The sequence below is a fragment of the Equus przewalskii genome, chromosome 11, assembly GCF_037783145.1.
Source record: "Equus przewalskii isolate Varuska chromosome 11, EquPr2, whole genome shotgun sequence".
NCBI classification, from domain to species: domain Eukaryota; kingdom Metazoa; phylum Chordata; class Mammalia; order Perissodactyla; family Equidae; genus Equus; species Equus przewalskii.
Window position 1 is genome coordinate 12,977,054 of NC_091841.1, and position 9,275 is coordinate 12,986,328.

A 9,275-nucleotide genomic window follows, 5' to 3' on the forward strand; every position below is an offset into this window, starting at 1 on the left:
ACTTTGTGAAATAGAAAGATAAATACCATATGATCTCACTTATATGTGGGACCTAAAAAATCCCCACAAACTGGTAGATACAGAGCACAGATTGAAAGAAATGGGTGAAGATGGTCAAAGATATAAATTTCCAGTTATAAGATAAATACATTCAGGGGATGTAATGTACAGCAGAAAAAATTATATTGTGTATTTAAAATTTGCTGAGAGATCTTAAAAGTTCTCATCACAAGAAAAAAATTGTAACTGTGTGGTAATGGATCTTACCTACACTTATTGTGGTAACCATTTCATACCATATACATATATGAAATCATTACGTTGTACACCTAAAACTAATACACTGTTATATGTAAACTATATCTCAATTAAACATTTACTTTCTGGGGCCAGCTCGGTGGCATGGTAGTTAAGTTCTTGCACTCTGCTTCCAAAGCCTGGGGTTCACAGGTTCAGATTCCTGGCACTGACCTACACACCAACCATCAAGCCATGCTATGCGGGTGTCCTACAGTAAAAAAAAAAAGAAAAAGATTGTAATAGATGTCAACTGAGGGACAATTTTCCTCAGGCAAAAAAGGAAGATTGGCAACAGCTGTTAGCTCAGGGCTAATCTTCCTCAGAAAAATTAAGTAAATAAATAAATACAATTTACTTTCTAAAATCATAAAGATCTAATTTCCATATAGCTCCTTTCTAGCTAACATGCTATAATTATTTTCTGAAAATATTTTATCGAGGTCATATTGGTTTACAATGTATGTAAATTTCAGGTATATATTATAATATATCAGTTTCTGAATAGACTGCATCATGTTCACCGGCAATTATCTAGATCTTATCTGTCACCATATGTGCTCCTTACCCATTTTGACCTCCCCCCACCCTTTTGCCCTCTGATAACCATTAATCTGTTTTCCTTATCCGTGTGTTTATTTATCTTCCCTATATGAGTGAAATCATATAATGTTTGTCTTTCTCTGGCTTATTTCACTTAGCTTAATACTCTCCAGATCCATCTATGTTGTCTCAAATGGCATGGTTTTGCCTTTTTTATGGCTTAGTACTATTCCATTGTGTGTATATATACATATTATATACCACATCATCTTTATCCATTCATCAGTTGATGGGCACTTGGGGTGCTTCTGCATCTTGGCTATTCTGAATAATGTTGCAATGAACATGGGGTACATAAATCTCTTTGGATTGTTGATTTCATGTTCTTTGGATAAATATCCAGTGATGGGATGGCTGAATCATGTGATATTTCTCTTTTAAATTTTTTGGGAAATCTCCATTCTGTTTTCGATAGGGAGTGCACCAGTTTGCATTCCCACCATCAGTGTGTGAGGGTTCCCTTTTCTCCACATCCTCTCCAACACTTGTTATTACTTATCTTGTTAATTATAGCTATTATGATGAGTGTGGGGTGATGTCTCATTGCATTTTTGATTTGCATTTCCTAGTAATTAGTGATGTTGAACATCTTTTCTTGTGCCTGCTGGCCTTCTGTATATCTTCTTTGGAAAAATTTCTCTTCAGATCCTTCACTCATTTTTCAATTGGGTTGTTTTCATTGTTGTTGTTCAGTTGTATGAGTTCTTTATATATTTTGGATAATAACTCCTTATTGGCTATATGATGTGCAAATATTTCTTCCCAGTTGGTGAGTTGTCTTTTTGTTCTGGTGATAGTTTCTTTCAATGCAATCCCAATCAGAATCTCAATGACATTTTTCATGGAAATAGAACAAAGAATCCTAAAATTTATGTTGAACAACAAAAGACTCCGAATAGCCAAACTGATCCTGAGAAAAAGAACAAAGTTGGAGGTAATTCTCCCTGAATTCAGTTATAGTACCTAGCTGTAATAATCAACAGAGCATGATACCAGCAGAAAACACACAAATCAATGGAAGAGAATTGAAAACCCGGAAATGAAACCACACATCTATGTGGAACTACTCTTTGACAAAGGAGCCAAGAAAATACAAAAGAGAATGGAAAATCTCTTCAATAAAGGGTGTTAGGAAAACTGGACAGTCACATGCAAAAGAATGAAAGTAGACCATTATCTTGCACCATAAATAAATTAACTCAAACTCTATTAAAGTCTTGAATGTAAGACCTGAAACCATAAAACTCTTAGATGATAATGTAGGCAGTACACTCTATGAATATGTCTTAGCAGTAGCTTTTTGAATACCTTGTCTATTAAGGCAAGGGAAACCAAATAAAAAAAAAAAGGGAGAGGGACTACATCAGATTCAAAAGGTTCTGCACAGCAAAGGGAACCATCGACTTGCTGAATTTTAAAGCAGAGTGTGTGGACATCTTCTTGATAAGGGGGTGGGAATATCCCATAGTGGTTCCTCCAGCATTAGCAGATTGGACCATTCATATCTGGTCTCTCTAAACCTAGAGGAGAGGAAGTTGAGGAAAGTAGGTGAAGAGAATTTGGGGCGGATTTCTTTGGAGAGTATTGTCAAGGTACCACTCTCTCCTTTTACCCAAGCCAAGTGACAGAGCCCACTATTCCAGAGTTGGAGGGACTAGGATTGCCTGTGTTTTCCTGTGAGCCAGATATTGGCCTCATGGAAGACAGAAGATTCTCAGATCCTTCTTAAAAAGAAATTCTCTTATGTCAACCTCCTGGAGGGGTGAAATAATCATAGTCCAGGAGTCAAGCCCAGAAGCTATGGACTGCTTTGTGAGCCATAAATGTCCAGCCAGATGGGGCAGTGACTTCACAAAGAACTAATGGATTTAACATAGGGGTCAGTGTTGGTGGGGCTGAGGGGTGCTCTGGCTGTGAAGAACCCACAAAAGCATCCCCCTAGGGAAAGAGCTGGCAATTACACATCTGTCATTAGAAAGTGCTGATACCTTTCTGCATCTTTCTCCTCTCCTTTCCACCTCTGCATTTGATCCTGGACTGGACACACATCGCACCTACAGAATGGGAAAGGAGCCACAGCAATAAATAGAAAATCAGATTTTCCCCCTTTCATCCCTACAAACTTCAGCGCCTGACATGGGAAAGGGAGGATGTTTTAATTTGGAAAAGGGTGTGTAGTTTGATATTACAGTGGACTTGACATTTTAATACATGGAAAAGTAAATACTTTGTTTCTTACTTTTGAGTCAAAGGAAAAACTATTAGATGTGTCTGAGATATTGATGAGTGGTAGGGAGGTTTGAGATGACACAGAAGCATTTTGAAGGGGTGAAGATGAAAAATAATAAAATTGCCTCCTACTTGTATCCTGTGACCTTTAGCTCATTCAAGAAACTGGTTACAGTTCTTTAGTAAATTATGCATTATTATCCCTAGTTTATAGGTAGAATTTAAAAAATGACACGAAAACCACAAGACTTGAGTAATGGGTCTAGGATTAGAATTCAGGTGACTGTCTCCAAAACTCAACCTCTTCCCCGTCCCGTGCTGCCTCCACTTCCCCTCCCATTACCGCATTCTAAGATCTTGCAAAGGAACCAATATTGGGGAATCTGACACACTTCCAAAATTTTTCTGTTTTCACTGAATAGTTTTTGCTAGGAGGCAGCAAAATATGTTTATAGTTTATGAAGTCATTTCATATGCATTCTATTTAATCTTCACAGTAGTGCTCTCTGTAAGGTAAATATTTTCACCACATCTATTAATCCCATTACAGACTTGAATGATGCATCAAAAGTAATGAACAGAAGTACCTCTTAGATCTGCTAACCTGTAAACTCTGTTCATGCAGGAATGATATTCATTTTTTTCATTATTGTATGCAGCACCAGGCTCTGTACCTGACACACAGAAGCAGTTCAATAGTTATTTGTTGAATAAATGAATGTGTGTGGTCTTTCAACTCTAAATTTATAAGGGTTTATGTTTTATGGTTATAAAGCTTTAAGTTTTCTTTTTATTATATCATGTTGCTTCTCTACAACCTCCAACAAATATTCTAGGATACATCTTACCCATCTAGAAAACTCATTCTAAAACAAGGTTCTTGGAGTTTAAATGAATCTGTCATAAATATATTTGATGGCAAGTCATATTTTGGCCTTTTATATAGCATGAGATAATAAAAGGCATTTTTCCCCAAGCTTCAATGTCTGGCCACTAATCAGATTAGGATAAACTGACTTCCAAGGCCTTTACAGTTGTAAAGCATGCTATGATTATGTGGGTACTCACTGCTCAATTGCCTATTTTCAGAAATTGTGCATTATACAATAATCAAAAGAGATAACCCATAACACTTTGTATAAAAGCACTCAAAAGTTCTGAAAACTTAATCTACCTAAACAGTAGAGAGATTGTGACTTTCAGAGAAAGCTTCTTAATCATCTTAGCTAAATTCATTCTACGCAAATAGGTGGATGTAAGTGTTCCTTAAAACTTTGAGGATATTTCTATAACAAATCAGCCATGACAACATAATGTCATCTAGGAATGTTGATCCATTTCCTCAGTGAAGCTGTCTCCTTTCTGTCCCTTCATCCCAAAGTCAAGAGGCAAAGTCAGATTGAGAGATAGAATTGAATTCTCCAAGAGAACATGGGACTCTTGCATGGGTGCCACTTTCCATATGCAGTGGTGGTACAACACTGTGCTGAGACTCAAAGTCTGCCCAGCACTCCTCATTCACAGTAGTCACAACCACTAAATTGAGCTGCTAAGTTGAGTATATGTTACAAAATCTAAATTGAGTAGATGTTACAAATATACTGACCTTACTAGGAACAGGTAGCTGTGGACTAAGAGCCTGCATTCCACTACAGTGTTTCTCTGTACATTCTTGGTTAAGTAATGAACTTCATTACCATGGTTTAGAGGGCATTATCATATGCATGACCAACCCCAACCTAGAGAAGTTTAGGTAATCCTCTAAACATCTATCAGAAAATTGAATCCCAAGTAAATATAGGTGTAACCCATTCTATCAGAAGTTCTTTCAGGTGCAAAATGCATTAAAGATGAGCACAAATCTCTTTATTACTGTAAATGGGCCCTGTGGACCACTCTGTCTGTCAGAGTTGAACATAAATCCCTCTTCAGACCCTGAGATACACATAGTTCTTTGTATCAAGGCCATCCCAAAACTGGTGTGCACAGCCACAGATTTCATTCCATTCACGAAGTTAAACATAAAACCCCACATCGTTTTCCACATATTCTTATTGAGGGGAGCCACATGTGAGTGCAAAACCTGGAGTATCACATGTTAAAATTCTAATGCCAAAGATTCAGCAGAAAAAGAAAATATATTAGCAGAATGATACAATAATAATAATTTAAATTAAATAATAAATCTTTTAAAAAATAATTCGACTGTGAGGTGTCTGCAAGAAGCAAAATTAAATGGACTGTGGATTTGAACTATAATAGTGGTATACTATGGAGAAAAGATCATATATAAGGCTTAATAAATCTACATTGCTTGACTATGAATGAATGAAGAGTTCCATGGAAGAATGGATAAAAGGATGCCAACCAACCCCCAAACACTTGCCTGAAATCTTAGGAAGCCACACATTTAGCCTATCCTTTTACATTTCTGCCCAATTTCCTTTCTAGATAAGAAGATAGGCCCCACAAAACATTCTATTAGCAACAGCACTGTAGATGGCATCTTTGACTTTCTTGTTCCTCATGCTGTAGATAAGTGGGTTCAACATGGGGATCACAGCTGTGTAAAACACGGACACCACTTTATTGAGATCAAAGGAGAAACTTGCACTAAGGCATACATAAATAAAGAGTACCATACAAGATGGAGACAGTTTTCAGGCGGGAAGAGCAAGTGGAAAAGGCTTTGTGCCTCCCTTTGGCAGAGTGGATCTTCAGGATGGCAGTGAGGATGTAAATGTAGGAGACCAGGATAGTCAGACCACTGAAGACTCCCAGAGCTCCAGCCATGATGAAAATTACCAAGTTATTGAGCCTATGTCAGCACATACAGGGGAAGTCAGGGGGACATGTCACAGAAGAAATGATTGCTGACATTGGGATCACAAAAAGGGAGATGGGATGCATTTGTTGTACGTGTCATGGTTTTCACGAACCTGATGATATAGGGACCAATCACTAGCTGGATACAGAGTCTGTGAGATATGGCAACTGAATATAATAATGGGTGCAGGTGTCAACATAGTGGTCATAGGCCATGGATGTCAAAAAAAAACACAAAACACTATGCTGCCACAAAGAACTCAAAGAACCACTGCTGCAAAGCACAACCCAAGAAAAAGATGACTTTCTTCTTTACAAAGAAGTCATTGAGCGTCTTGGGTCTCACAACTGAGGAGAAGCTGATGTCCACAAAGGACAAGTAGCTGAAGAAAAAGTACATGGGCATGTGGAGGCGACAATCAATCCATATCAGAATAATCATATTCAGGTTTCCAGTTAGGTTGGTAAGGTATAAATTCAGAAAGAGCAGGAAGAGGAAGACCTGCAATTGGGAGTTGTAATTCAAACCTGTGAAAAAGAACTAGGTGATCCTCGTGTAGTTTTCAAGGGCCATTGACTGCTTCTGGTTTGCACTAGAAGAAGAGCAGAAGAGTCTCAGCAGTTTTGGCAAACTTATCTTCAAAAACAGGGCACAGAAAAAATATACTAGTAACTGGGAGAGCATTAGAGATTCTATGACTTAGTTGCATGCTGTGGCCAAGGAAACAAAAGTTAAATATAGACCAGTGCTAAAAATCATATCTGAAGCTATAATATTTTAAGACTGTAGAAATCTATCAATATAGAGATAGGAAAAAAAGAAACCTAGTCAAGAGGAGCAGCTTACTCAAGGTCCCGTAACTAATTGATGCAGAGATGGCTCCAGAATAGATGTCTAATAACTCCTGCTTCAGTGAACTTTGCCTGAGTTAAATATCATTTTATTTCATGTAGGAACAAAACTGAAGCTCGATCCACATTCATAATGCTAGTGACTGGCAAAGGTGAGCTTTGAAAATGTATCCTTCAAAACAAAAAGTGCTCTTTCTTTTTTCACACTGCAGAACTGTTTCCTGTGTCTTCACAATTCCTTTCATCTTAGAGAAATCCAAAATTAATTCCAATACAAGCACAGGATAATGCATTTTTGGCTTCTTATTCCTGGTGTTGAATTACAGCTAATGGCCATTAGTGGACAGCCCATGAAATAACAGTGTTGGTCTTAAGTATAAGCTTTATGGAAACAATACAGGGAAGAAATCTGGAAAAGAGCCTAAATTCTCTCAACTCTATCCTCTACGTTTCCTTTTGTCATTCACTATAAGGAGGCCCTTGGTAAAGTCAGCTATTCTCTTTGAACCTGAGTCATTTCATTGCTTCAATGTGGCTAAAACTCTTGTACCTTGATCTTTCAGAATTCTCATCCATTTAGAATAAGAGGATCGATGTATATGTGCTCAGAAAACTACTAATACTTTACTTTTAAAAATTTTTATTAGCACAGGAATATCGAAATCCTACATGCTACTTATGTTAGACATTCTCCCTTCTAATTTGAAATTTATTATTTGACTTTAGTAAGGCCTTCTCTGAGGCCAATAATACAGCTTGCATTATATATTTTGCTTCAGGAGAATTAAAGAGAAAGACAGAATGGCCAGTTGAACTGTCCACTCATCACACTCACTTCTCACTTAAACCTCTTCAAAAGTCTGATAACTCCTCTAGGATCAGTTACACACTCTATCTCAGTCTTCCATTTAACAACTGTCCAAAGCTCCTCAACTCTTCCTCTCAGTATTGGCTTCTACACCTGCCCAAGCCTTCTATCTGTCTATGTACACTTTATTTTCTGTTTCTCTGTTTCATTTGGTGCTTAGAATAGAATACACTCTTCTGTACAGGCCAAACCACCCAGACTGGTGGGTACAATCAGCTTTCATGTTCAGAGCACTAGGATTAACATCTTCACAACCTTTGACAACCTTCTTTTAGCAAGGAATTCACTTGGGTGGTTTACACAGGGATGTGAATTGAATTCAGTGCTGTATTTTCCTCTTACTCCACTGGAATTTCCTCAGATATAGCCTTTACCACATGTTCCCAAAGAAATAATTTCCCCAGGATTTTTCCAAAGTATGTAAAGAGATTCAGTATTGAAGGCAAGGACTGGAAGAGAACAACTGCTGATGATGTATTAATTGGTTGCTAAACTTTAGTGTGAGATTGTATCTGAACTGCTAGCCTATGACAAAAGAAATAGATTTCTTATTGCCAATAAAGGGATAGAAACCAATAACCAAAATTTTTTAGGGTTATTTTTCACCTCCAATACAAACAGCATTAGCCTGACAAAACAGAGTCTATATGGAGACCTGAATTTTGGTTCTAGCCAGAGTAAGGGAAAATTACAGGTCCCTAGGCATGCAACACAATTTCCCTACTCCAGAATGTTCTGTGTTTTTTGTTTTGTTTTTAATTTCCTAGTATGCTGCTGTAATCTTTAAAGCAATTTTCCATGAGAACTTAACATTTGATAACTTTCTGTTGACTCTACATATGAAAGAAAAATTTATTTCTCTCCTGAAAGCCTTTTAAACCTTGTCCTTTCGTCATTAGTTTTTGACTATTAATATTGTTAAGAAGACTGAGAACTGTTTGAATTTTTTCCACTTTAGTGGGTAGTAGGTTTTGATTTCCTTTGTACTTAGACTTATTTTATGACTTTGTAATTGAAAAATCTCCTCTAAGATATGTGGGCTTCTTTTTATTGATTTTTGTGCAAAACAGTGAAAATTTTTAATATAAATATTTGACTCATCATTAGCTCAGAAAACATTTTATAGCTTTGATCCTCCCTTCTGTTTTGATGGCTTCGGCTTATCCTAAACAAACACATAATCTGTTGCTGAATCTCTACTTTATGATTTTTATATCATTATGCTGCTTCTCCTCTTCTTAATCATGTTCTCTTTTTTCTGTTCATCTTGCAAAATCTTTTAAAATTAGTATTCTAAAGCATGAGTTCAATTTTATAAGTGTCAGTTCTGTATTTAAAGCCTCCCATGTGGTTTTTAATTCTGACATTGCTTTGTAGTTTCCTTAAAGTCCTCTCTTAATACTTAAATACCATTGATCTCATCATTTTTTTTCTTACTATAATCTCTTCTCTTCCATGATTTGCTGCCTCCTCTTCATGGAGAAAAACACATCCGAGATCCCCCTAGAAAATCCAAAAGTTTTCTAATATCTTTCTCGTTCCTCTGGTACTGAATTTGAAAATTATGTGATTCTTTTGAGTTGTCTGGTAATAATCCCTT

The 9,275-nt window shown here is 36.9% G+C and overlaps 1 pseudogene; it reads right to left on the bottom strand.

Moving 5' to 3' along the window:
• Positions 1-5,576: 5,576 nt before the first annotated feature.
• On the bottom strand, positions 5,577-6,529 carry LOC103567155 (olfactory receptor 5G9-like; annotated as a pseudogene).
• Between the last annotated feature and the right edge of the window lie 2,746 nt (positions 6,530-9,275).